Consider the following 21,828-nt stretch of genomic DNA (forward strand, 5'->3'; position numbering starts at 1 on the left):
AATAAGTTTTGGTTTTTGTCCTTCTGCTGGCATAGAGCTCTGCTCAGCACCTGTGGTTTTGCAGAGATCCAGAACACCCAGACATCCAGAAGGGCGATGCTTTGGGCAGCAATAAAATGTGCCTTAAGGCTGAACCATTCCTACTGCAAACGTTTAGCATTCACTAAGTTGTTTATTCTAACAAAAATCCCACAATGGACAATATTTTGTGTCAGTATTTCTAAAACAAAATGGTTCAGTACTCCAGTTTGAAATTATACCATATGAAATCCTTTTGCTGGCAAATGAAATATTTTCTTTAATATATATATTTAATTTCCAATATACTGAAAACAAATTAAACATAATTTTTCAATGTCTTGCTCATCTCAGTGAAAAAAAAGTGAATCAGTTCCTCACCCAGCTCCATGAGAACACAGAACAACAACTGATTTACTGACCCTGACTTTGGCAGGGCTAAAATCTCTCCCTTTGGTTAAGCCAGTCTATGGCTCGGGGCAGAGCCATGTTGAATTTGGTGGTTCATCAACCTCTGGTAGCAAAAAAACCCCATTAATTCTAAAGAACTCCTATAAATAGACCTGACAGTCCCATAAATGCATATAAAAATCAGATAAAATAAAAATGTTTCATTGTGATAATTTCTAAAAGACCTTTTTTTCTCTTTGGAGACAAATTTATAAAATAGACAGAGAGGTGATTCTCTCCTCAATCCCCTGAGCTCAGTCAAAATGTGGGAGATGTCAGCTTAAATGTCTTTCCTGCTTGCTTTGGAACAGGGATTTTGAGTCACAACAGCTGTCTCTGGAGGTTGTGGTACCTGAGGAGACCGAGGGTGTACTGGGCAGTCGTGCCCCAGCTCTCCCACCAGGCACTCACCTAGCAGAGCAGGCATCAGAAGCCTAAATTATTTTTGATTGCTTTTTGTTAAAGAGGGAGGAACAGAGGATGGAGGAGGGCAGAGCACCTTCCTGAGAGCCCTGGAGGTGCGAGTTGCTTCTGAGAGCCTCAGGTGAGAGGGTGAATTTACAGGGCAAGTGGATCCCCCGACATTCCAACTGTGCTGTCACTGTGCAGCAAAGGGGATTCCCCTCTTGCCCTGTTCAACCCAGGTTTTCATGTGCAAATTTCCTTTGCTTTTCTTATAAATGGGTTCTAAAAGACTTCTGTTGGTGTATAATTTGGAGCAAATGCTCTGTCCTGCTTGAACTCCCGTTCCCACCATCCAGCCTGGATCATAGCACAGGGCATGACTTTCACCAGGCCTGTGGGGCCCCAGGTCTTGGACTTTTTCATCCTCCACCGCTGAACAGTCACTGATCTGACTGCGGGGTCTGCCACTTGCATTGAGGAGGTCTCATCACCGTGTGAGCTACAGACCTGGGTGCACACAGCGGGGGACCCTCCTGCAATCCTCAGGTCAGTTTATCTGAGAGCCACAGTCTGCAGCTACTCGGTTATCCCAACACTGGCTCTTTTCTCAGTGTTATCTAGTGCTGGTTCCTGGCCATGAGGCTGGAGGAGCTCAGACCCTAGCTATATTTTTGGGAATACTGTGATTTTAGAGTAGGCAGTGGAAGGTGTGAGAACAAAGGTATGTGTATGGGAAGCCTTCAAGGTTGCCATCCATGCGGGCCATCTCCAGGTGAAGGGCAAGCCCAAATCTTTGTGGATTGTTTCTTCTTTGAATATTGGAGGAGAGAAGAAGAAGGCCAGGAATTACATCTGCAATCCTGCCAAGTCCCCAGAGCTGGATTTCAGTCACAGACACCTATTTTGACCTAAAATATTAGAAGTTCTTCACAGAAATCAGATAATGCCCAGGTGAAGCACAGATGGAGGAAGAGACGCTGTTGAGAGTGGTGATGATGCCATTAGGCTGTGCAAGTCTAATTGTAGAAGCCAAAGGCGCAAATGAAGCTTGAACAACTTTTAAGTCAGCATCTCTGCATTTTTATCTGTTTGACTTTGCATCCTTGCTGTTCTCATCACAAAGTTCATTTTTTTTATGTGGACTCTGAAGTGTAGACATAAGGCATGTAGGTTCCAAGGAAAGGTTCAGTGTGTGAAGGTGAGAATTCATAAAAGTGCCCACAGATCCTCAGAACAACCCTGCCATGAGAGACGTTTCAGTTACCATGTCCCCAGATTTCTATTGGCAAATGCTCCTTGGAAATCCTGCCATTGAAGTTACTTCTGACTTGCAAAGTGACTTATTAAGGGCATCAGCGAACTCCTTACAGAGCCTCGGGGGAAAGCACAAGCAGCAATTCACTTCCTTGCACCTGGAAATCCCTCCAGTGTTCAGCAAACCTGCAGTTCAGCAGGACTGGATTTGATGTTGGTTTTGGGAGGGGCAGCCTGGGGGCACCTCTACATGATGGAAGCTTGTAGCTCCCTTTTTAATTGGAGGTGAATTTAATTTCAGTAATGAGCCTGGCACATTCCAGTTCCTGATTAGATTTGCACAGTGATTAACCCAGCAGATACTCACTTGGCAAACTGCCCAGTCCATTCCAGTTGCAGTGGACTGAAACCACTTCTGCTGCTACTCTCACTCTGGGAAGCAAGGTCACCTGAAGGTCACTGTGGCAAGGGAGATGTAGCAGGGCTCAAACGTATGCTGATTTTCTAAAATTCCGCTTGGGAAGGGCTTTTCCAGCTCCCCTGTTGTGTCCCACCTAGACTGAGAAGACCCCATGGGTTGCACTGTGCAGTTGCTGGCGCTCCATGAGATGGAAGTAGCTTCTTGGAGGAGATGTTTCCCAAAGAGATAGATGGGTTTGCCTGAGCCCCTAGGGATGCTGAGCATCTCCCAGAAAGTGCTGCCAAGCTCTTCCATCTCTGTGTCCTTAAGATGTGCAAGAAGCTTCCTGTTGTATTCTTTGCTCAAGTAACTGTGTCCTTGTCTGAAAACATCTGGGTGCCTCCTGATCTGAGCTCCTGGCCATGGAGGAGAGCTGCATGGGTAAAGGGGTGGTGTGCCTAAGTTATACCATCATGTTTTGCCTGCAAAGAATACCATCCTCAGAACTGTCAGGAAAATGTCCTGTACTGTCACTAAATTCACTCGCAGAAGAAAAATAAACCAGAAGCTACCGTGAGATGAAAATTCACCTCTGAACTGGTCTGTGCTAACCAGTGGTTTCCATGTGTCTCCCGAGGAGTTTCCACACACTGCCCCAGAGCAGGACAAGTTGATGATCAGTGCCCTCCCTGCAATCACTACCCCTGTGCCTCTCAGCCATCAGGTCCAGCTCAGTCCCACCTCATCTGGGCAGGTGGGACTGTGTCATAGTGCGAACTGAGAAGCACACAAAACATCAGAGGATTTCCTCTGTTGTAATTCTGTTACTGGTTACTGGATGTCTCCATTACAAATATTACCAGGGCAAGGAGAGAAAATGGACATAAACATGCTCTCAAATCAATTGCAAAAATCCATAGTTGGCTCGAGAGAGACACAGGGTGATATCTGCTCACTCCACTCTCCCCCACATATCGCTTATAATTTTCTTACACTCACAAAAGACATTTTTTTACCTTCCCTCAGGACTGTCCAAAAGGGAAATAAGGCAGGATCAAGAGATTAGCATGTGTGGTTCACGTTTGTAATTTGGCACTGCTGGGGTATTATAATATGGCCCAGATGCCTGGGAAGGTGTTTAACGTAAGTCAGAATGATTGACATCTCTCCATACAGGATCTGAAGGCTGTCAGATCTCAGGTTATTGACTGTCCCGCTTACTGACAAATATATACGCCAGCTAAGTAGGGCACAGATCTCCAGTTCACCCTGCCTGAGCTCAGATCATTCTCCTGGAGCTGCTTTCAGATCAGCTCCGAGCTGCTGATGGAACCAGCAGAGGATATTGCCAATTTCTAAAACCAGTAATGACCCAAAAGCTACAATTTCCTGTTGTGCAAACAAGGTTTACTTTGGAAACAGGCACCAAGTCAAGCAAACTTCAGTAACTCCTGTTAATCCATGACCTTGGGCTGCAGGAACAGCATGAGCACTTTGCTTCTTAGAGGACCTTTTGGTACACCAGCCAAGGTCCTTGGGAAGGGGCAGCAGGGCCGACAGCAGGCACAGGTCATGCCAGGCTGCCTCCGTCTCCCCTGGCCATCAGGCGTGTCGTGCTGGCTGAGGTTTGCTTTCATGTGAGGTTGCCATTGGAGTTGATCGCCTGTGATTTCTACCATGATGAGCTGCTCCAGGCAACTCAGGAGAGTGACAGCACGTGGAGGTGGCACAGCGGCAGGGGGGTGTAGCACCCTCTGACCCAGGAATGCCAGGGGCAGGGGGGACCGGGAGGGAACGGAGAGACCACAGACACACTGGGAGCTTCCCTCATGCACCAAGGCTGTGATGCTTTGGGAACATTTCTGCACCAGCAAAATATTCTGCAGCAGCAAAATATTCTGCACCTGGGCATAGAAACATCTATGTTAGCATTAAAACGCTTTTCTCAGACTGTATTATTTTGCCCTAGAAATAGCCCTGTATTATAAAGGCCAAACTTTGTGAATTATATTGCCACAGGGATGCTTTTGCCTGCACCAGCAGAGCTTTCCCAGGCCCATCTGAGCACCTGCATAGAAAGAATAGTGTATTCAAACAGCTGTTCCTGTGGAAAAACTCTGTTCCCGTGGAAAACCTCTGTTCCCTTTGAATCCAACCAGGTATTTGGGAAAGAGACATCAGAACAGATTTGAGAGCCATGTCGTGAGACTGAGCTCAGACATGATAAGTTGACAAGGGGTTAGTTGCTTTAACAATGATTTCCAGGTTGAATTTGCCTTGCTGCAGCTCCCATTCAGTGTATCCTGTTATGTATTTTGCTACTAGATTAACGACCCAGTGGAAATCAATTTGCCATTTATCCAACTACATTTGTTATGAGCTGTATCTTTCTCATTTCTTTATGAAAACAATTTGGTTTAGCTGTAAGACAGCTTTCCTGGGCCTTGGATCACTCTAGAAAACCTTACCTGGACACTTTCCATTTGGAGCCAGTGCCTGGTAAGACTTCCTTGAATACCATCAGAGTCAAAAATAGCTGATATTCTTCTTGGAACGCCATTTGTGCTCTTCCCCTACCGCAGCCAGGAAACTGCAGTCCCACAGACCACAGCTCCAGTCTCTCCTTCAGCCACCAAAGATCCTCTTCCCCAGTCCTCATCCAAACCACTTTGCTTGTTGGAGGACAGTGCTGGAATACTTGTGGATCAGATTAGGCCTCAGTTCATCCTCAGGTCAGGCTCTCCCATTCCTTCTTCACATCTTCCGGCTGCAGGACCCATGCTGAATCTTCTTTGCATGCTCAAGGTCCTCATATCATTGCTAAGAGCTCTTTATAATTGTTGGACTAACCTGCTGCGGTTGTGTCCATATTCAGCAGCTTCATCTGAAGGCTGGAGTTCCCCTGCTGCATGCTCAGGAGCTCCTGCACTAGCCTGGTAGGCAGTAATGGGAGGTGGAGTGTGGCTCTTGGGGGTATGTCCAGGAGGAAATCAATTATGCTCTCATGCAGTCTTAGGGGGTCAAACCTACAGCACCAATATTCGGTAATTCTGGCTTTACTTTGGGTTTTTGAAAGACCCCAGAAGACTGTGGAACCCAGCTCCCACAGATACCTGGCCAATGTCTTTCTTTAACCTGCTTTGAAAATCCAGCCTACACAAATCAGGAACTCGTAGTGGTAGAAGGCTCGTGAGATTGTTAAACCCTGAGCAAAGATCCTTTCACGCTACTCCTTATTACCTTGAAGGAAGAAGAAAATGCATGTGAAAATGACCTCTTTCATCTGGAAGAGAGTGGAATCAGCACAGCAAAACCCAGCTGACACCCCAACGCTGCATACGAGACCTCAAAAGTGTGGGTGAGAGCGTGCAGTGCCTTGACCACCCTGGGAACCAGCCCCACCACCTTGAGCAGCCGTGCCGTGGGGGTCGAGCTGTGCTCCTACATGGAGCGGGAGAAGCATGTCAAGAAGCTCTGGAATCAGGGCGTGCTCTTAAGTGGAAGAGAAGACTTAAGCAGCATCGTTGCAGTAAGTCTCCTGGGTTTATAAGAAACACAGTAGCGCCCTGTCCTTTGGATTCAATTTAATGGGCTCAGGCAGCATTAACTGGGAATGGCATCTTGAGGATAAAGAACAGGTGTCAGCCCAGACTCAGGGTCTCATGCTGAGCAAGGATTATTTTATTATAATTAATATTCTTATTTCTTATTATTGTTAATTACTGGCTGAAGCTCAGTGCTTTAGGGAACCTACAGTAATGCCTCCATCAGTGCTCCAGATGATCCTGCATACTTGGAAAGGCCTTGTCAGAGCTCATCAGGTTTTGCAGATGACTGGCTACATAGCAACCAGAGTTGAGTGGAAATATTACAGACATGCAGGGAAATCTTCTTGCAGACTAATCCCCCTGAATCATTTTGTCTGCAATTGTGACCTCTTTTATTCATGAATATTTGGTAGAAAAACACTTCCTTCCAAACAAACCCTTGTGAAAAACAAACATGTCCTAATTACTCGTGCAAATATTATTATCTGAATATTTATGCAAATATATTTACCCACATGAGCTCGTATATCAAACTACTATGAATATGTATTTCATGAGAAAACACTTAAGGTGAAAAAAAATTCTGAGTGTTTTCGGTTGACTTAGTAAGTGAGCAGAAAGTGAGCTGTGCCTCTCCTTTGACTGTGGCTAAAGCTGGGCTAACAAGTACTAGGTTGAAAACATTCAATCCAATTACAAATACTACATTCTACAAATATTAAATTCACCCTCAAGAATAGGATTTCAGGGAAAGAAAAATGATTGTGCATATCTGGAGTAAAATCAGTGGGTAGTTTTACATGGGAAAATAGAAGGATGATACTAATTATTCACAGTGAGAAGCATCCTAAATCCTTTTCCAGGAGCTAAAATGATGCTCATGGGGAACCTTTGGAGCCGTTGCAATGACAGAGCGTATTTGTAGGTGTGTGTTTGCGATTGTGGTGGAGAAGATGACACAAGATGATGTCTCAGAGCATTTTCATTTAGAAGCTGAGGCAGAACAGGCTGGACAATGGCTCTTTGGTTGTTGAAAATAGGCTCAAATGGTGGCGAGCAATGTGCTGATGTCTGCTTTGGGACTGGTAGCAAGTGTCCACCCCAAGGTGATTCGTGGGATCACATCATTCAACATCTGGACAATGAGACAGAGGTCTCCCTCAGTAAATTCACACATGATACAAAACTGGGGAGGAGTGGGGTGGATGATATGCAAAATGGCAGGACACCAATCCATGGGATCTTGGAAACTGGATCTTTGGAATCGGTCAATAGAAGCCACACCTGAAACACTGCTTCTGGTATTGGACTCCTACACTGAGAGGGATGTGGGGAAACCAGAGAGAGGCCAGTAAAGGGCGACCAAGATGGTCAGGAGGCTGAGGTATGTGACCAACAAGGAGAGGTTGAGGCAGCTGGACTGGGTTCACCTGGTCAAGAGGTGATATGGCAGCAGGATACAATCACTTTATGGTTTGGTTTATGCTTGGACTCAATGATCTTAAAGGTCTTTTCCAGCCTAAACGGTCTATGATTCTATGATTCTATATTTGAAAAGGAATTACAAAGGCACTGAAGCCAAACTCTTCTCAGTAGCGTTAGGTGAAGTAACTGGGGCAGGAGCCACAGATTCAGGCTCAGGAGGTTCAGGATGGCCATTAGGAAAACTTTCCTCCCCAGGAGGATGGTACAGCCCTGGGTCGAGTCATGGGAGGGGCAGGAGGTCTCCATTGTTGGAGAATTTTTAGGTTCAGCTCAGCAAAGCCATAGCCAACCTGATTTAGCGTTGGGGTTATCCTTCTCCAAGTGGTAGGTTGGACTAGAGACATCCATATGTCTTTGCCATCAGTGCTGCCCCACTCTGATTCTGGGACCTGGGCAGCTCAGCTCCTTTTCCCCACAGCTTCCACAAAATCCCATCCCAATGAGATGGGACACAAAGCCCTGGTGGACTGCATGGAAATCCTGCCCCTTCACCTGCACTGCTGAGGTCAAGGAAAGAGTTTGATGGAGAAGAGCTCTCCTTCCAGATCTACAGAGGAAGTCCACAGGGTCAGTCAGAGAGAGGAATGAGAATCTGTGAGAGAAACAACTCCGCAGAGACCAAGGTCAGTGAGGAAGGAGGGGAAGGAGGTGCTCCAGGCGCCAGAGCAGAGACCCCCCCCTCAGCCTGTGGGAAGGGGGCAGTCTGTGCCCCGCACCCATGGAGGCCACTGGTGGAATGGATGCCCTCCTGCAGCCCGTGGGGGACCCCATGCTGGAACAGGGGGAAGCCTAAAGGAGACTGTGACCCCATGGGAAGCCCACGTTGGAGCAGGGTCCTGGCAGGACCTGTGGACCCATGGGGAGAGAGGAGCCCATGCTGGAGCAGGTTTGCTGGCAGGACTTGTGACCCTGTGGGGGACCCACACTGGAGCAGTTCGGGAAGAGCTGCAGCCCATGAGAAGGACTCACGCTGGAGTAGTTTGTGGAGGACTGTCTGCTGTGGGAGGGAGCTCACGCTGGAGCAGGGGAAGAGTGTGAGGAGTCCTCCCTGAGGAGGAAGGAGCGGCAGAAACAAGGGGTGATGAACTGACCACAACCCCCATCCTCTGCCCCCTGCGCTGCTGAGGGGGAGGAGGGAGAGAAAATCAGGAATAAAGTTAAACTCAGTAAGAAGGGAGGGGTGGGGGGAAGGTGTTTTAAGATTTGGTTTTATTTCTCATTATCCTACTCTGATTTGATTGGTAATAAATGAAATTAATTTTCTCCAAGTCAAGTCTGTTTTGCCCATGACAGTAATTGGTGGATGATCTCTCCCTGTACTTATCCCATCCCACAAACTTTTCATTATATTTTCTCTTCCCTGACCAGTTGAGGAGGGGGAGTGATAGAACAGCTTTGGTGGGCACCTGGTATCCAGATCTCCATCCTCCAGTCCAGAGCCATGTGGTCTCTACAAGTTCAGATTGATCCCAAGTGACATTATGTGGAGGTAGTGGGCAAACACAAGGCCAGGGAGACCTGCTTACCCAGTAAGACTGGCTCATTCCTACTGCATCTGCTGAGCAAGTGGTACTGATCATGAGTTTGTTTTCCATTGTTTTAACAACCCACAGCTATGACATATTTTAATTTTCAATATCAATGGCACAAGCAGGACAGTGATCTGTCCTCCAGACCCACGCTCAGGTCCAGATGCTGCTCAGTCTTTCTCTGTGGTCATGGGCAGCCCCTTTGAACTTTTTGAGTCTAACAAATGGCCATTTTTTTGTTGTCTTACTAAGAAGTCTTCAGGCAGGAATTCCTTAGCGACACCCAGTACACCTCTGTACCGGTGCTTTTCAGTCACATTTTCCTCAATAACATACAGTTTTTATTATCTGGTTTTCCAACAGCCCTAAAATTCACTTCTTAAAGTGGCAGCAATTCTGCTGTCAGAATTCAACAATGACTGAATTTAGTATTGATAAACCACAGAGTAAATTATGATTATGTGCGTATGTATCTATTAGAATTATTGTGTAACAGCAAAGGGCTAAAAGGGCCACACCAGGGTATGCTCACAGTCCTTTTTAGTCAGAATTTAGTCCAGACTATACAGCTAGAAACCTGCTCTGAAGAAAGAATTTTTTTTCTTGTACAGACCCGTTGACATAGCTGAAATGCACGGTACCATGCTGACTTCAGCCAAATGGCCCCATCTATCCTGGAAATGAGATTTTGCCCTGATTTGCTCCATCAGGTTTCTGACCAACTTCACATGAAACCTCTCCAGACCCTGTGGATTTCATAAAATCATAGAATCATTTAGGTTAGAAAAGACCTTTAAAATCATGAAGTCCAAGTGTAAACCTAACACTGCCAAGTCTACCACTAAACCATGTCCTTAAGTGCCATATCTAAACGTCTTTTAAATGCTCCCAGGGATGGTGACTCAACCTGGGAAGCCTGATTGATAACCTTTCAGTGACGAAATTTTTCCTAATATCCATTCTAAAGCTCCCCTGGTGCAGTTTGAGGCTGTTTCCTGTTTTTGGACAGACTGTCACTTGGAAGAAGAGACCAACACCCACCTCACTACAACCTCCTTTCAGGTAGTTGTAGAGAGCAGTAAGGTCTCCCCTCAGCCTCCTTTTCTTCAGACTAAACCCCCCCAGTTCCCTCAGCTGCTCCTCATAAGACCTGTGCTCCAGACCCTGCACCAGTTTTGTTACTCTTCTTTGGATGTGCTCCAACATCTCAGTGTCTTTGTTTGAGGTGTTTGAGGGGCCCAAAACTGAACAGAGAATTCAAGGTGCAGCCCCACCAGTGCCGAGTACAGGGGATGATCCCTGCCCTAGTCCTGCTGGCCACACTATTCCTGACACAAGCCAGGGTGCTGTTGGCCTTCTTGGCCACCTGGGCACACTGCTGGCTCATACTCAGCCGGCTGTTGGTCCTTTTCCTCTGGGCAGTTTTCCAGCCACTCTGCCCCAAGCCTGTAGCACCGCTGGGGGTTGTTGTGACCCAAGTGCAGGACCTGGCCCTGAGCCTTGGTGAACCTCATACAATTGGCCTTGGCCCATCGCTCCAGCCTGTCCAGATCCCTCTGTAGAGCCTGTCTGCCCTTGAGCAGATCAACGCTCCCACCCAGTTTGGTGTCATCTGCAAACTTACCGAGGGTGCACTCGATGCCCTCGTCCAGATCACTGATAAAGATATTGAACAGAACTGGCCCCAGTACTGAGCCCTGGGAACACCACGTGTGACCGGCCACCAACTGGATTTAACTCCGTTCACCACAACTCTTTGGGCCCGGCCATCAGCCAGTTTTTCACCCAGCAAAGGGTGCGCCCCTCTAAGCCATGAGCAGCCAGTTTCTCCAGGAGAATGCTGAGGGAAACGTTTTCAAAGGCTTTACTAAAGTCCAGGTAGACACCATCCACAGCCCTTCCCTCATCCACTAAGTGGGTCACCTTGTCATAGAAGGAGATCAGGTTTGTCAAGCAGGACCTGCCTTTCATAAACCCGTGCTGACTGGGCCCGATCACCTGCTTATCCTGTACATGCTGTGTGGTGGCACTCAACATGATCCGCTCCATAACCTTCCCCAGCACTGAGGTCAGACTTACAGGCCTGTAGTTCCCCGGATCCTCCTTCTGGCCCTTCTTGTAGATGGGCATCACATCTGCTAACCTCCAGTCAACTGGGACCTCCCCCGTTATGGGATGGCTGATAAATGACGGGAATTGGCTTGGTGAGCACCTCCGCCAGCTCCCTCAGTGCCCTTGGGTGGATCCCATCTGGCCCCACAGACTTGTGGGTGTCTAAGTGGTGTAGCAGGTCACTAACCATTTCCCCTTGGATTATGGGGGCTTCATTCTGCTCTCCCTGCCTGTCTTCCAGCTCAGGGGGTTGGGTACCCTGAGAACAACTGGTCTCAGATGAAACTGATTGTCCAGGAAGCTGGACTTCTATGAAAAACATCCTTTCATATTCTGTTTCTGGTTTGGGCGAAAGATCAATGAGACCCATCATGTTTCTGAGCCTCAGAAGAATTTGTTGTCATTTTTAACCTTCTCACAGCACTTTTTTTTGTCTCCTCTTAGTACTTAGAGGTAACCATTTAACAACAGTTCCTCCCAAAATGAGCAGGTTTTTGGCTCATTTGGCTCATATTCCGGTCCACACTCACATCAATGGTGGGGAAAATGGGCTTTTCCAGTAACAACGGAGAAAGAAGGCAGAAAAATTTCAGAGGTTAGCACAGTTCAGAAAAACTTGGGGCATTTTAGACTTTTCTGAATAGAAGTAAATAAGGCAGGGGAGGGAGAGCTGAGCACTCAGCTCCCAGCCCTGCAGTTAGCCCATGCTCTAGCTCAGATCCTGAGTCCAGGCCTGCTGTTCTGCCAGATGTGGCAGGTCAGGACTTTGGATCAAATTCTGGCCCAGTCTCCCAGGTAGGAAGAATTTCAGCTCTAATTGTAATGTGCTAAAGACTTTTTCCTCTGCATGCCAGGTGACCTAATGTATATTAAAAAGTGGTAGATGAACTGTCTGTATGAACATAACCACTTTGTACGAACAAAAACCAAAAATACATTAAAAAGAAATCCAGACAGAAGATACTGGCCTGCTTTCCTGTGCTTGGCTTCAGTTTTGCTCAACTCACCTTTGAAAACATATTTGAGTTTCTTTTATTTTTCATTTTGAGATTATGGGTGTGTTTGTCTAAACATCTGTGGTAGCTGGTTAACAGGATCAGGCCAGCATTAGACTAGTCCAGACGCAGAGAAGATAATCTTTTCCAGCTGAACAATAGCAATAACATTAATGCATAAATGCATAAATCCTCCTGTTCAACTCCATTTAACACCCAGACGTGCTACCCCCTCCAAAGCCAGGCAGTTGCACTGTCAATATTGGTTTTCTCTCTGCTGAAAACACAGCCCCACAGCGTTAGCTGCAGAAAGCTTATGATCTTATGTAAGGGAATGGTTAAAGCTAGTTAATTCCCATGTCACTGAGGAAATGCAAGAGTTAGATATGTCCAGATTCACTTGCAGTTGCTGTTTGGTGCACTCTGACACAAGAGATCCTGGGTGTCCCATCAAACTAGGATGGAACAGAGAAGAGCCGAGCTCAGCTGTTGCAGTTTGCAACTCTGATGCTCTAGGCAGGCTTTGTACAAGGTCCGCAGAGCATGGGCTTCAGCAGAGATCAAGACTTTGTCATGTGCAATTAGATTACTCACGGTTAATGATGAGCATTTGCTAATAATAATTAATAAAATTGTGCAAGTCTGGACTGATCCCTCAACTGGCACTGCAATGTCCTGGGTGCTGCACAGGCAGTGCAAGTAGCTGCCTGGCCCTGGTTGGAGGGTGGTTTAGGTCATGGAAACCATCAGCATTCCTGACTCAAAACTGCCCATGGTGCCACGGGGACACATGGTCCCTGGGAGACAGGATCAGCCAGAGCCCAGATCCTCCCAGGGGATGGAGGTTGCTGTTTGAGAACACCATGAGCACCAGCACTGGCAGGTCTCAGGGGATGGGTCCCCCCTGCTGGTTACACTCTTGCTCATACAACCCAGTCTGCGGTTGGCCTTCAACACTTCATGGCACATGGGTTCAGCTTGTTGAATCCCCAGATCCTTCTCTGCAGAGCTGCTCCCCAGTCACTCAGTCCCCAGCCTGCAGCTGTGCAAGAGGTCACCCTGCTCCAGGAACTCATGTTTCTTCCTGAACTTCATGTGGCTGATGCCACAACCTCCTCTTGGCCAATCCCTGCATGTTGCCCATGTCTCTCCTTACAGCAGCCCAGGATATCAGCTGCTCCCCCACAGCTTGGTGCCATCCAGGCAGTGATGATGTTAAACATACTCATCTCCTTCTCCAGCAAGGGAAGGTGTTTTCCACAAGCTCCTGTCAGGTGCTGAGTTCCTGTGTCTAACTCTTTTGTCCTACAATCTGTTGACTGGTGGTTAAATTAGTGTTTCCTATGAATAACGGGCATTTTGCAACTTTTAAAGTATTTACTATAACTTCTGGATGAAATTCACTGGAAAACAGAAGGAAATGGACAATTAACTGTTGTTGCAGCAATTTAATGTGTTAATGAATGTCTGTTTGCTTTGTAACCTTTAGCGGTGGGTACTCTCCTCTTCTAAATACTAGTTTTCATGAAACGTGTAAGAATTTAATATGTTTTGGACTTTATTTCTCTATGTAATGTAAGGTTCCAATGTTACTATATGAAGAAAGACAAGAGGCAGAGATACAACACTACTGCGTGAAATCATCTCCTTGGGACATCAGGGTTTTAATTTTTTAAATATGAACATGAACTTGGCAAAAATAAAACAAACCCACAGACAGTTTGTGTTGCTAAGTCTGTATCGTCTTTCTAAAAGTTTCAGCCCGACATTTTGCCCAGCTCAAGGACCAGGAGCTGTTGACATCCCAGCCCTGACCGCATGTTCAGCATCACACAAAGAATTGCCTCCGACCTCCTGGGGGTGTTGAGGTGCCATCCCCAGACTGCAGTCTGTTCAGACCTTCCTGCCTACTTCAGTTTGCTGGTTTGGCTTTAAAAGGAGGAAACAGGCTGGAGTGCTTTGATTTTTCTCCTCTAGACCAAACAGCACATTATGTACTAAGTCATTTTTACAATACATCAGACTGGGGGGTATTTTCCAAATCCTATGATGAGAACAGCTTTAAAAAGCAAGCAAATGACGTCCCCAAAGATTGACTGAGGATAAAGCATGCACAAGAATTCATTCACCACCTCCCAATGATAACACAGTGGTGATCAGAGCTCCCAACGAGGCAGCCGTGGGCAAACGGTGACTCTTTAATGACGAGCATAAATTTAATTTGATTGCTTGGAATAATTGAGTGTTACGGTCCTCCGCTCATTGCAGTGGATTTGAGCAAACATAATTGAAAGGGACATGTGTTTTTTCCTTAGTACTCCCTCTGCAGTTGCTGATTAACCTCCCAGCTGCAGCATTTGAACCTGGTGCTGGCTCTTGGGGAGGACAGACACACCGACCCAGCGATAATGGAGCTCAGCCTCAGGGAGAGCCCAACAGAATACGGTGCACAGCGCTCAGGACAGATGTGAAGAGGCACAGCAGTGTCCTGTGTGCTTCGGAGGGAGGAAAGGCTTCGGTTCATGCTGAGCCTCACCTGCCTGGGAGAGAAGGTGTGGATTAGTCCTGTCAGCCTGATGCATTATTTCATTTTGAATATTTTTACCAAAGGTGTCACTGGCTGCTCCAGTTTTATGTTTTCCTGTGACAGGTTCTTGCAGATAGACCACATGGTGTTTCTGAGCGCTGCTGCCAACCAGCAGTAGCTGCAGCACCACCACCACGGTTAGATGTCCCCATGCAACCCAGATATCCCGAGGGATATGTGCAGCCCATAGAAGGTTCTATAGAAAACTGCTAATAGAGCATTGTGGGGACAAGAGATGGGGCTGAGCATTGAGGATGGCATGCTTGAACCCCATTAGTTTCTCTGCTGCTTCTCCCCGATACTGTAAGATCCTTTGCCCTATCTAGACACTTCCTCCTCCTCTTGATGTTCACACCCGAAAGCTGTTTCTGTTCAGCTGATGAGTGGAATTCAGGCCTTCTACAGCAGGACAGTGTGTGTTGCAATCGGCACAAACTTTGGGAGAAGCATTTCCAAAACCACCTGGGGGACTGATGCTGGCCTTGCACCTCCAAAGGTGGCTCAGGCACCCTGGAGCTTACAGCTGGAGAGAAACCATGGCTGACTGCAAGGGGCCGTGGCAAAGACAGTGTCTTTAAATCGCACCTGTACAGAGGAGGAAGAATGTCACTCAAGGTCAGAGAAATCACAACAAGGAGACCAGCAATAAGTGAGGGAGGACCAAGATCCTCTGGAAGACCTGGAAGTGTTTAATGAGTCACTGAGCATGATGAGCTATTCAGCATGACCTCCTCTTGGGGTACATGGCTCTGCCTTTCATTGCTTCTGGGCCCAAGAGAAAGATTTTGGTCCATTAACAAAGCATCCTTTGATACCTACAAAGACCATTAAGGGATGGGATCCCTTTTGTCAGCAGCATATTGCGGCTTTGACAGAAGTTTCTGCAGGTATTTTGCAGCAGAGACACCTTCTGCCAGTCACATAAGTGCTGTGAAAGTAGAGTGTTTTCTTGGATAAACCCTGGTGCCAAGCAGGGGCAGAAGGGAGCAACTACAAGCCAAGTACACCTCGATGTCTCTGTGACTTTGCAAAGGATGGCTGGGCAAGCAACCCCTTGATGGGGCAGCCCCAGCATCTTCTCCATGCCTGAAACAGAGCCGGCATTTGTAAACAAGTCTTGAGCTGTTTAGAGGTGATATTTTTCCTTTCTGGGTCAGGAATGTGTCAGAAGTAAAACATTTGCTCAAAAAATCAATATATCTTTCAGTACCCCTTGGAAATAAGCGACAGTCACAAGGAGGGTAAGTGCTACCTCTTCTCTCTACAAGATATTGCAGAGGAGAAGAAAAACCCTAACACAGCACAGGGTTTTTCCTCAACTATATATTGCCACTAGACTAAAATACAATTAAATTATGTCAGACTTTGATGTGTTCCTTTAAATGCATCTTATTGTCAGTTTTGTTACATTTCATGACCCCTTTATTTTTCAGGTAATTCATAAAAACTCCACGCTGCAGTTCATGTCTGATTTGTATCTTGGTGTTAGTTGAACCACCACTGAGCAAGTCTGCATTCCTGACAAGGGAGTGTCATTTCCACCGCTCACTGAGATAAGAACGGACATGACAATCTCCCGGTGTAAAAAGAAATGGGAAGACCAGGAGTCTGACACGAGGAAAATGATATTGTTCCTTGAAAACCAATCTCCATCATCCTCATCTTTGTTACTCTTTAAAAAAGCAAAACAATGACTAGGCAAGCCTCAGTGAATATAAAGCAATGCTGTAATAATGAGAAACAAATTTAAGAACTTTTCAACATCAGAGTCCAGAAAAAGCTATCTTCTGTGGACATTTCTGTGTGTTAAAAGTTTGAAAAATTAAATCTGTAAAATCAAATGTAAATCTGCAAAAATGTAAATCTGTAAAATTCTGGAAGTCTGAAATGCTTGCTAAATTAAGAAAAGCAGATGAAAAAATTACATTACAAACCATTCAAAATGAAATGGTAACTTTTTTATGTTTTGCAGTGCCTATGCATTGTGTGAGCTAAAGCCAATACTCATTCCCATTTTCCAATAATTACTAGATAGAGCTTCTCCAAAGGCAATGTTTGCATCACCAGTTGCAAATAATGTTATATCTTCTAAGCTGAAGACATTTTCCTGTAGTTCACGTCCTAGATTTTCCAACACACCTGATGCCCTTCCATTGCTATCTTGCAACTAAGCAGCAGATGATGGGTAATTTTTTCTTTCAACTATGCAATAACGGACAATTTCAAATATTTTTATATTTTCGTGGTCTGAGGAATCATTGGTTACAAGTAAAACTATAGCCTTTCTAATGAAATCATCATTTTCTCAATGAAAAATATAATTAATACGTTGCTAGGCATAAGATGCTGCTCTATACGTCAGACACAAAGACATTTAACTCCATAAGGCTACTGACAAAGGCATCCATGTCCCTCTCGCTGTCTGACCCGAGGTGGTACGTCAAATTACAGCTACAGAAGTGCAGAGCCTTTGAGTTGATTCTCCATGCGGTGGCATTGCTGAGATTCACGCTGCCGCAGATAACCGTGCTGATGTCATCTGTGACCCTGCAGTGCAAAGAGGAGGAGAGTGAAGAAGCTCTGGAGAGCAAAGCCATTGTCATCTTTAAAGAAGTGCAGGCTGTTTCTTGGGTGGGATTTTGTACAGTTTCTCTGTTATCCTGATGGCCAGAGAAGTGGGGAGGGTACGTGGGGACCTGAGTGCCCCAGCAGCCCCCAGCTCTCCCTGCTACCCCCCAGCTTGGCTCCTGCTGCCCATGGGCAGCCCCACATCTATGCGACTGATGGGAAGCCACCGAGCTGTGGCAGCCTTGCTGGGAGCAGCACCGGTTCTTCCCCACCTCCACCTCCTTCTTCCCCTTGGTGCCAAAACCTACCTGATGAAAACAAGCTGCAGATGCTTCTTAAGGAAACTGTGCTCATCTAAGGTGTCTTCCCAGCTGTCCTGGAGCCTTTCCAACCACAAAGCCAAGTGACAAATAACATCCCCTCTGGTGGGACCTGCCTGGCTGGTGACTTACCAGTAATAGTAAAGCCAAGTGTCCTTGATTTCAAAACAGCTATTCTGGTACCAAAATATATAATTTGTCCATTTCCTGAAGTGATAGATCTGCATGTCCATGGCATGGGAATGCCGAGGACTTGGAGTGAAAGCCGGAATAGAAAGTTAAAGAAATATTTTCTTAAAGGGACATCCCAGAAAGGGGTGAAGGTGTCCTGTGGTATGAGGTGCTGAGTTATGGGTCCAAGTGCAACATAGCTGAGAGATCAGCCTCATCCAGTTGCTCACAGAGCAAGGCTGAGCACAGCCCTGCGGCCACCTGGACAGGGGTAGCAGGGATTGAGTCCCAGATGCCCAAGCAAGGCAAGTTCATGGTGATGATGCAGATCCAAGGTCAAATGAGGAAGTCAGTTCTCAGGTCGGGGTTTGGCTCAGGGGGGCCCATGGCCAGGTGCAGGCATGGCCATGACTCAGCTGTGTGTGGTTCAGGCTGAAGACAAGTGTGAGAGCCCCAGCTTGAAGGCAGCTCCCGAGGGAAGGGGTTCAGCCATCACTGAAGACTCTAACTTTCTTCACAACAGTTTTCTTCAAGGTCACCATCTCTGCTCGTGCCAAGCTGGCCCAGGCAGCCAAACCGCGAGGAAGGAAGGGCATTCAAGGCATTGACACCTTGCTCCTCCATGATCTGTGGCCCTTTGGTTACATGTGCCTCTCTGTTCCTCAGCATCTCCATTTTGCAGAGGGACCCTGTGCCTCGTCCACTGCAGGACAACACAACCAAGTGCAAAAATCTCCGCATATCACTGGAGCCTGGTCCCTGGTGAGAGGGTGTGCAACGGGACATCCGGACCCCCGTGTCTACTCCAGCGCATACCAGCAGTAACAGTCCCCGTCATTAACTGGAGAAGTTGCACAGAGCCACAGATTCTCCAAAGGAAAGTTGGTAGTTGAATTGGCTTCTATGCCAATGCTCCTGAATTGAAAGTCATTAAAGTTTGTAATCTTGAATAGCTAAAGTGTCACAAAAAGGAGAACAGCTTAACTTGTCTGGAAGCCAAACAGGAGCAAAGACAGTCCGAGGGGAGGGTAATTCTACCATCTGGCAGTGCTACACACCGAGCCTCAGTGCAAAATGGAGAAGTGGCAAGAGATTGCCAGGTAATCAATTGCTCTCTGCTAAATCCTTCCCCCTGGGTGCCCCTGGCTACCACCAAGGCTCAGCCCTGACTCCTGTAACACTTTCACTTGTTCAAAGCTTGATTTTTTGTTGCTGTAAATCGTGGCTCTTCCCCTAGTGGAAATGTGCTAGCATGGATGGGGTGGCAAAGAACATGAGTGTTAGCGACAACAGTTGTCCTGGGAATTGAGTCCCACTGAGTCCTGTGATGCCAAGGGGGAATTACTCACCTCCTTGTGCTGGAGTATCTGGTTCTGAGTGTCTGAATGATGACACATTTCAATTAAGGCTTCTGCATCTTTTAGGTGCTTTTCAAAATGTTAGCATGTACTCTGCACACTTTAGTTCCCATTGTTTTCCCTTCAGCAAATTGGTTCAGCCTCCTGCTTTTAACTGAAACCCATTATCCATTTATAAAAGGACTTGCTGTGCATTTCTCATTCAGGGATTTTTGAAAGCCCAGGTGTTTGCCAGAGAAGTCCAAGGAAATCTTACAATAGATGGGGATAAAGCAGCATTGTGATCTCCCCAATTTCCAGCAAGACAGTTATCACGCATTTTCCATCTTGCACACAGGTCTGGGACAAATGACAAAAAGGCAGGGACAGGCTCCAGTTCAGAAGTGCCTGTCTCCAGCACCATTACAGGGAAACCATGGACGTACTTATTCATGCCTTGAAACAGGATGGTTGGAAAAGAAAGAGAAGACTAAGTGGATATTTGAAAATAAAAACCTAGGAGAGTAAGACATGAAGAAAAAAATTTGTTTAAATGCAGCTGTGTGCACATAAAAATTGGAGGGTGTTGTCAGCACCCTGTAATCACTACACAGTGACTAAACACACCCAGAGCCTGTTGAGGGAGCAGAAAATCCACTCTGTTGTGGGTTGTCCCAGTGGGCAGCTGAGCTCCCCCCCAGCTGCTTGCTCACCTCCCCAGCAGGATGGGGCAGAGCATTGGAAGGGTAAAGGTGCAAAAGCTCCTGAGTTGAGATACTGACAGCTTAACAGGTAAAGCAAAAGCTGCACGTGCAAGGCCGAGCTGGGCATTCACTCTCTACTTCCCATCGCAGGCAGGGGTTGGGCCATCCCCAGGACAGCCGGGCACCATCACGCGGAACGGTGACTTGGGAAGACAAACACCATCGCTCCGATGGTCCCCCCCTTCCTCCTCCTTCCCCCAGCTTCTCTTGCTGACCATGAGGCCATGTGGGATGGGACATCCATTGGGTCAGTTGGGGTAGGCTGTCCCGGCTGTGCCCCCTCCCAGCTCCTTGTGCCCCCCCAGCCACTCGCTGGCGTGGCGGCGTGAGAAGCAGAGACCTTGAACTGTGCACGCCCGGCTCAGCCATAGCTAAAACACGGGTGTGTTACCCACGCTGGGTTGGTCAGAAATTCAAAACAGCACCGTATGAGCTACTATGAAGAAATTAAACTATCCCAGCCAAACCCAATACATATATCCTGGTGTGACTGTTTTGGCCAGTGTGGGAGAGAGGACAAGAAGATTCTTTGTGTGTTTGTGTGTGCATTTTCACAAAGGTCAGGCTGATGGTGAAGCAAACACTCTGCTGGACTTGCTCTGTGGCTGGGAGAGGAAGTCTGGGCCAGATGGAGAAACTGCAAGCCCAAACCACGAGGCATGTGCAGAGTGGTCAGTGCAATGAGACACTCCACATGAGCCTTGTGCCCGCTGATGTCTACAGGTGTGGTTTTCAGTGGGTTTCCATGCTGTCAGCATAGCCAGATGTGTGACCACATCTGCCTGCAGCAGCCACCTAAAAGTGGAGGCCACAACACCCACAGAGCTCTGGTTGGCAGCATCTTGTACTGCAGTCAGGACATTGTGCATGTTCACACCTACTGTGCCATGGCCTTGGCTCTGTGTCTTGCAGTGATGTCCTGTGGACGCTTCCAGCACTCCAAAAAAGGCTGGAGTTCTTAACCAGGGATCAGCATCAGAGGTTTACACCTAAAGCTCTTGAAGAAGAAGAGTCCTCCATCCTCTACAGAGGCTGCTGGCTCTGACATAGCACCACAGGTGACTTTAGCCTCCCAAGGAGGAGGTAGCATCTCAAAAATGAAAGGGTTCATTTCTGTTTGTTACAAGGGGGAAGGTCTCCTCAGACAAGCCCACTGAGGTGCTGGCTTTCCAGAACAGGATCTGCTGGGTGGCACAGAGCATCTCCATGTGGACCTTTACATTGCAGAGCGTGCATATGTCCCCCTGAAGGTATCTGCCACTCAGTCTTGACAGTTCTTTTAGTCAGATACCTATTCATGAGCCTCCTGCCCTTGCTCTGACATGTGGATGTGCTTTAGAAGCATTTATAAGCATTATGTCCCACAGAGGACTGGACGGTTTATCATCAACTTGTCAACACACAATTCGATCACGCTGTGGATGTGCTCTTTGCAAACAGACTGGGGAGGAAGAGCTGACTCACTTCCCATTCACATGCATCCAATTACCAAAATGTCTATGAAACAATTCCAGAGCTGCCTATTAGATAAGCATTTTGGTGGGAGCAAAGCTAAGGTGTAGGTGGCATTTGTCCCACCTAACTAGTGATCGTGTAGTTTGGAGTTTGGGTCCTTTCCAGGGCCTGTAAGGAAAGACAGGCACTGTCCCTGCTGTGGGATGGACTGGTGGTGATCGGCGGTGGTGCAATCCCACCCTGTGTTGCTGTCTTCAGAGAGGAGAGCATGAAAAACACCTTGGGCAGCTCTCACACTCCCCTTCCTCTGCCAGGGCAGTTGTAAGTCCCACAAAGGAACAGCACAGTATGGACTTCAAAATTGAGTCATTACGAGCCGGTAGGAAAGAAGATGAATTCTATACCATGCCAAAAATATCAGTGTTGCAGC

The sequence above is a fragment of the Strix uralensis genome, chromosome 25 (assembly GCF_047716275.1).
Source record: "Strix uralensis isolate ZFMK-TIS-50842 chromosome 25, bStrUra1, whole genome shotgun sequence".
Classification (NCBI taxonomy): Eukaryota; Metazoa; Chordata; class Aves; order Strigiformes; family Strigidae; genus Strix; species Strix uralensis.